The sequence below is a fragment of the Macrobrachium rosenbergii genome, chromosome 18 (genome assembly GCF_040412425.1).
Source record: "Macrobrachium rosenbergii isolate ZJJX-2024 chromosome 18, ASM4041242v1, whole genome shotgun sequence".
NCBI lineage: Eukaryota > Metazoa > Arthropoda > Malacostraca > Decapoda > Palaemonidae > Macrobrachium > Macrobrachium rosenbergii.
The window spans coordinates 19,886,923-19,894,233 of record NC_089758.1 but is presented as its reverse complement, the minus strand read 5'-3'; the positions used below and the strand labels follow the sequence as shown (position 1 = coordinate 19,894,233).

At 33.9% G+C, this 7,311-nt stretch overlaps 1 long non-coding RNA gene across 1 annotated transcript in view; it reads right to left on the bottom strand.

Annotated features, from left to right (window-relative positions):
* The window catches only part of LOC136848178 (uncharacterized), a 256,581-nt gene extending 251,454 nt beyond the window's left edge, over positions 1-5,127 (bottom strand). Inside the window, exon 1 of the long non-coding RNA XR_010855963.1 lies at positions 5,047-5,127. This is a non-coding gene — a long non-coding RNA (uncharacterized lncRNA). The remainder of the gene's footprint in view (positions 1-5,046) is intronic.
* Positions 5,128-7,311: the final 2,184 nt, after the last annotated feature.

Here is a 7,311-nt window from a genome sequence, read left to right as displayed (position 1 = left end):
TATGTATGTATGTATGTATATTTGTTTGTGTGTGTATATATGTGTGTACACGTGTGTGTGAATGCGTATGTTTATGAGAGTGATGAACTTATTTCCAGTGATATGACGCAGTTAGCGGAAAACTAGTCACATAAATAAACCCAAAGATTTCAAATCGAAAAAAGGAAATAAAAATTTCCGAAATTTTGGGAGTTCTGGTTTTCTGAATCCTTCCTATTTTCTCACCTTCGACATGCTTTCCTTTTACTTTAAATCACCAATAAAAGATCATCCTAAACACTCTTTTATATGAATATAAGTAGGCCCATAAAACACTATTTAAACGTTGAAACCATATATAGGGAATTGGTCATTCTCCTCTTTCTTAGGAAACGGTCACTCCATACCATCGGAGACTTAACGCCACACCTTTATGTTTTGTATATATACCCTTGTAAAAATTTCATCTGTCCATATCCTACCAGTGAACAGGGGCACAGAAGCAAGTGCCCAAAATATATGGTTTCAACGTTTAAATAGTGTTTTATGGGCCTTCTTATATTCATATTACACTGTAGTATTACAGGAAAAGACATTCACTCTTTTATATATCTAGAGTAAGTAAAATGATACACGAATCATACAGATTCAGAGGAAACGTCGACCAACACACACACACACAAAAACACGCACAAACACACAAACACGCACAAACACATCTAGTAAGATTGAAAGCCACTCAACTTTAGTAGCGCTCTCTTGCTAATTAAAGGCAGACATTAATTTCATCATATCAGAGAGGCAGCGACTCAGATTAATTTTGTGCAAGATGAATGAAGATCAAAAAGCGTATTTACAGCGTAAATGAATCTATCCAAGGGCAAATGTTAATATCATTTACATTCGCGGATGAAATGGCGTCTAATCCGGGTGTCTCTTTGCGGTAGATTCGTTCAGTGTTAATTAGATTTCTTTTTGTGAGCAGATTCCCTGGATTAGGGCGCCGTCTGATGCGTATCAGTCTTGAATTAATTACATCTGGAATGGCGCTGACTACGTCAATGTTTACTCTGGTCAGGTAGAGCACGAGAGAGGGGGAAGGCCAATATGGACTCCTTAAGAAGCGAATGTTTACGCCATGAACAAACCTCAAAACGAAAAGGTTGTTTGCAGCCTCGGTGATGCTAAAAACACACGACAGGTATACTAAGCAGATTATATTTACCCGCGTTAACATGTTCCTAGCTTCATTTAGTGATGCCAGAGGGTAAAATGCTCCGATTTATGTCACCTTCATATATAAGCGTATGTCAAATATTTTAGTTGAATACGCTCTTCTTGTATTGATGGGATTTCCGAATGCCTGTTAAGATAAGTCCTCTAATCCATTAGTATATAACTAGAACTCATTCATGATTTTTTTAAACGCCCCCCCCCCAAAAAAAACACGTTTCAATAAACTTAATAACTTCAGTAGGCTTGGTGTTTTTATTTGACATTGGCTCTCCGTTGAGTAGCTTCAGTGAGGGTAATTTCCGTGGTAAACATATACTGTACAAGTAAAAAATGCGCCGAAGTTTCTTCGGCGCAATCGAGTTTACTGTACATCATATAATGCTGTATGAAACTCTCAACCATGGCCCATGAAACTCTCAGCCGCGGCCCATGAAACTTTCAGTCACAGCCCGGTGGTGGCCTGTGATGTTGGCGCCTATAGGGGTACCAGACGCACGATCATGGCTAACTTTAACTTTAGATAAAATTAAAACTACAGAGGCTAGAAGCCTGCAATTTAGTACGTTTGATGATTGGAGGGTGGATGATCAACATACCAATTTGCAACCCTGTAGCCTCAGAAGTTTTGAAGAACTAAGGACGAACAGAAGAAGTGGGGACGGACAGACAAATAGCCGTCTCAAAAGTTTTCTTTTACAAAAACTAAAAACGAAAGTTTCTTTGTTTTGAGAGGAGTGCGATGGTATCACCTCAGGGCTCAGGAAAGTATACGCACACGCATACATATATATATATATATATATATATATATATATATATATATATATATATATATATATATATATATATATATATATATATATGACTTTTATCACATCACCGTGATTCATTTACAATCAGTAGCTACAAACGTCCTTTGATATCAGTTCGCTCTACCTCCGGAAATAATATATTTTCATATATGTTACCGAAGGGGAATTTTTTTAGTTGGTAATAAGTCCGTCGACCCGTGTGGGTTAATGCGTCCACTGTAGTCCTGAGTTCTTGTCCTTCGCTGGTTCGAGCCCACGGGACGACGAACTTATTATCAACTAAAAAAATTTCCCTTCGGTAACATATATGAAAATATATTAATTCCGAGGTAGAGCGAATTGATATTAAAGGACGTTTGTAGCTTACTGATTATATATATATATATATATATATATATATATATATATATATATATATATATATATATATATATATATATATATATATATATATATATATATATATATATATATATATATATATATATATATATATATATAAATTTATTTATACTAAACTTATATTATATTCTGATAGATACATAGATAGACAGGCATTTAGACAGGTAGATAGACAAATAAGGAAAATATAGCCATAAATATAGCTTCTGAAATTTATTCTACCAAAGGCCTTTAAACTGCCAAGGCTTCAACTGGATATAAGTTACATCTCCACGAGTAATGGATTTTGCTCATATTCCGGAACATAACCCGACGAAATTATTCGAGAGAAAATTGTTGCAACGTCTGATCACCAACAGGTCGTGAGATCGTAGCTTGGCAAATCTCTCACGTAGGGAGGAAGAAAAGATCGAGGAAAGAAACGTATGCAAAATATTCTCCGGAAACAGGTTTAGGTTCGTGCGCTCTTGCTTCAAAGGAAGTGATGGAAAATCTCCTTTCGGGGAATCTGCTTTGATATCACTTTTCCACCTGCGATCTTCACATGCTCCTTCCCACATAAACGCTCAGGCTTGGGGTGGATGTTGGGGGTGTATAAAAGATATACGCTTAACCTGAAAATTCAAAATAGTATTGTGTCAACTTCCTTGTGGTGAAATTGCTGGTTGCAACTTCTTACAATCTTTTATTTATTTTTTTTTTGGGGGGGGTTGCTCGGAAACTATTTTATTTTTGCTGTTGTTGGCCTTTGCTGGGGACCATCGTTGCCAGACGCTTTGAGGTACTGACTTTTTGTTTATATATTTGCAAACCGTTTCAGAAAATAAAATCATTGACGATAAAACCATTTTTCAGCCAGCGACTTTGTAGCAACAGCTTTCTCGTCAACAATCGTAAAAGTGCATTGTGGCGGATATCAGTCAAAGAGATGGAAAACTTTGATATTATTTTGCAGTTGTTTAATTTTTGCAGATCTAAAAAAAAAAAAAAGTTTCCTTTTAGCGGGGCCATCTTGCAACGGTGGGAACTGTCGTTGTTGATTTTAGTTAAAAACAGTTGTTGGTTTATACAGTCATCTACTGTAGCGTTCTGCTTGAGGACGTCGCTGATAAGATTTTTTTTTTTTTTTTCAATTCCTGCACAAAAGAGTATACCTTTCTTTCTTATTTCCGTTACAGACAGTATTCTTTAAGCACGACAATGGAACTGAAATAAACCTTATCAAAATAAAAGTTGTATACAATTTGTGAGTACTGAAGAAAGGAAAATGTTGACAAAACTGTTGTTAACATTAATGATAATTGTAACAAATGTTTTCATAATAATAATAATAATAATAATAATAATAATAATAATAATAATAATAATAATAATAATGTTCTTATAAAACTTTCGCTAAACAGGGGAATGAAAATAATCAAACAAGCCTGATGTCCACCACTTATATAATAACTTTTAGCAATCCTAAAATACCCCCCGGCAACATATGAATGATTTCACGTCGAGAACCTACTCCTACATTATCAATTGCTTTGCAAAACGATGTTCTTCGTTGTAGTTATATCAAAGTGAACGCCTTCCATTACAAATACATAAAAGGAAAATAAAGTCCTTGAATTGTGAAATTCTTCGTTCGTGCAGAAGGCGTCAGGTTACATTTGTTGATATTGATGAACTCCACTTCAGTTGGGTATATTCGCAACTTCCCAACATGCAAGATTTTTTATTGTGTTTTGTTTTTCGGTGTGTTTTCATATCTGACCAAACATCAAAAAGCATCTCTCGATTTCAGGGAACACAAAATAGGGCGCTATTTCCCTCGCGTGGATATTTGAGTGAGCGACAAGTGTCATTTTTCAGTGAAATGCTGGGAGTTTATGGCCTTATAACTATGATTGCTTTTCAACTTTCCTTTAGTGTTTTTAATTGCTTCGAAGGAATGCTCTTTTCTGTTTGTGCATTCACAATTGCTCCATAATGATGAAAAAGCATGATTCAGTAGGCGATTGATGCTACACGTTTCCTGTAATCGATGTGTTTATTTGCTAACTTTTAAAGAGAAAAATACTAAAGAAAAATTTGGTATTATAGTCCGTTTTCTAAACATTCACTTTAAGTGATTTACGTTTTCATCAGTACAATAATAATAATAATAATAATAATAATAATAATAATAATAATAATAATAATAATAATAATAATAATAATATTTCATGAACATGAAGGTTTCTCCTATGGAAAAAGGAACCGTCAGAAAAATAGAGGTAATTTGCTGTAACGTAAACTCTGCTGATACAGCCATACTTTTTAATGAGACATGTTTATACGATGGCCTTCTTCCTGAATAATAATAATAATAATAATAATAATAATAATAATAATAATAATAATAATAATAATAATAAAATAATAATAATACTGAAGGTGAAAGCTGCATCAACCATATTCAATTTATTTAGTGTTTTCTCTATTTAGGGAAAACTCTACATTAAATTAATGCAACTGATGCAGCTTTCACCTTCAATACTACATGCTTGAAAGAGAGTCTACTACCTAAATAATAATAATAATAATAATAATAATAATAATAATAATAACAACAACACTGTGTACTTACATTAGTGCCAGCCACGGCGAGAACTTAGCTTTACCCAGCAGTCCTATCAACATCCTTTTTGTGGTGTCGGCAATCATCACTCTGTAAAAGTCGATGAGTTTTGATTAATTTCGTGACGAGTTACTCAAAATCTCACTTTCTTCAGAACACTCAACAGCCGATCTCTTAGGCAACAGTTATTAGTGTAAATGCTTCAACTAAAATGTTTTTCTACATCCGTTCCACGATTAAGTATCAAGAGAAATATTTCTGTTACCACTATTCATGCAGCACAGCTCAATGTTATGATCCATTTTAATTGTAAGGCACAACATTTGACCTCTTCCATTGTTCAATGGAATAAAAAATTCCTGCAAAATACTATTGCTATAAAACTAAAGAATTTCATTTAGCCAGATTCTTACTTCGCGTGGAAAGTTGCATAAAATTGAAGATATAATAAAAAAGATAAGTTTTATAAATTATTCTAACATGTTTTTTGTGTAAGATGACTGGACGAAAGAACTTGTCAAAGATTTTTCAATTTTTTTATGATTTAGAAAAAAAAAATGACGATATTTGTTGTAACTCAGCGAGAAAGAAAAGATAAATTGATAAATTTTTTTATGATAAACTGAGGTTTTCAACAACGTTTGATCAAGTTAAAAATTATTGAATAAGAACTGTCATCTCAGAGAATAAAAAAAAGAGAAAATATTTCCCTTCAACAAGGGTACCAGGTAGCAAAATCATCCGAGCCACAAAATAAGGTCTCAGAGTATCTCAGTATTGGAAAGGGTGCACTGAGGTCCCTTTAGAGATGGAGATGCTGCAGGTATCACCGAGGATAAAGCGGCTTATCTTCTCCCATAGATAAGTAAGTGGTCGCGTTTTCTGCTTTGGGAATGGTAGGAATTGGTTCCAGAGTCTCTCTGGGGAGTCGTTCGGAGCCGTGAGGATTCCAGTTCCTGGAAATACCGGAGATCACATTGTTCTTGCTGCGTTTGTTTTGTTCCTCCGTTTTCACTTCGAATTCTAGACTATTTTATCGTAATCACTTTGAGTTTCTGAGTTCCGCCCTAAATGACGTAACGGGAATCGTTTAATCAAGGCGTTGGCATTTGAATTTACTCAGTTAGCTGTGAGTTTGTGAAAAGTCTTAACATTTTAATCCTGCTACAAAAAATAAAAATGTGCGCATTTATATTTATTCCACATATTCATAGGATTACCAATAAGTAGATTTCGATGTTAATCCGTTGACCGTTCTGTGACCATCCAACGTTTTTGTATTCCCTTAAGACTTATACCCACCATATATATAGGCCCTTGCCACTGTATATCTTTAGTTGCTGTGACCATGTCTTGGTAATAAGACGAAAATACTTAGCATCTGCAGTGTTTCAATTTTCCTTCGTGGTTGTAACTGTGTTCGTATAATCGCCACGTTTTTATTTTTCGTGATTTAAAATCATATATATATATATATATATATATATATATATATATATATATATATATATATATATTCATATATATATATATTTATATATACAGTATATATATATAATATATATATATATAATATATATATATATATATATATATATATGAAGATTTTTTAGATTATTTAATATATATATATATATATATATATATATATATATATATATATATATATATATATATATATATATATGAAGATTTGTTAGATTATTTAATATATATATATATATATATATATATATATATATATATATATATATATATATATATATATATATATATATATATATATATATATATTATTAAAAAATCTAACAAATCTTCGTGTTGCAAACTTCCCGCGAGATACTCAAGCTAAGGAATATACCCAGCAAAGAATAACGAAGAGCGGATTATTTATCCTACCAGTGAACGCATTTTCCGCCCGAAAGTTTACAGAAGGTGAACGTCCCGGAGATCATTACCTAGTCTTAATTTACGGCCTCGTAATTGGCCAGCGAGAGAGAGAGAGAGAGAGAGAGAGAGAGAGAGAGAGAGAGAGAGAGAGAGAGAGAGAGAGAGAGAGAGAGGCTTCATTACCCTACCTGATCCCGCGAGAGCCTGCTGATGCGCCAACCCATCTTACGAACTTTGCCAAGTTGACCGTCCCGAAAACTCCCTCCCTGGATTTGAGGGATGTGCTTCAGGATTCCTCCTAACTTCGGGCCCACGAGCGCTGAATCCTCCTCTTCTATCCTCCTCCTCTTCTTGCTGACTTCATGAAGAGACTCGATCGAGGAG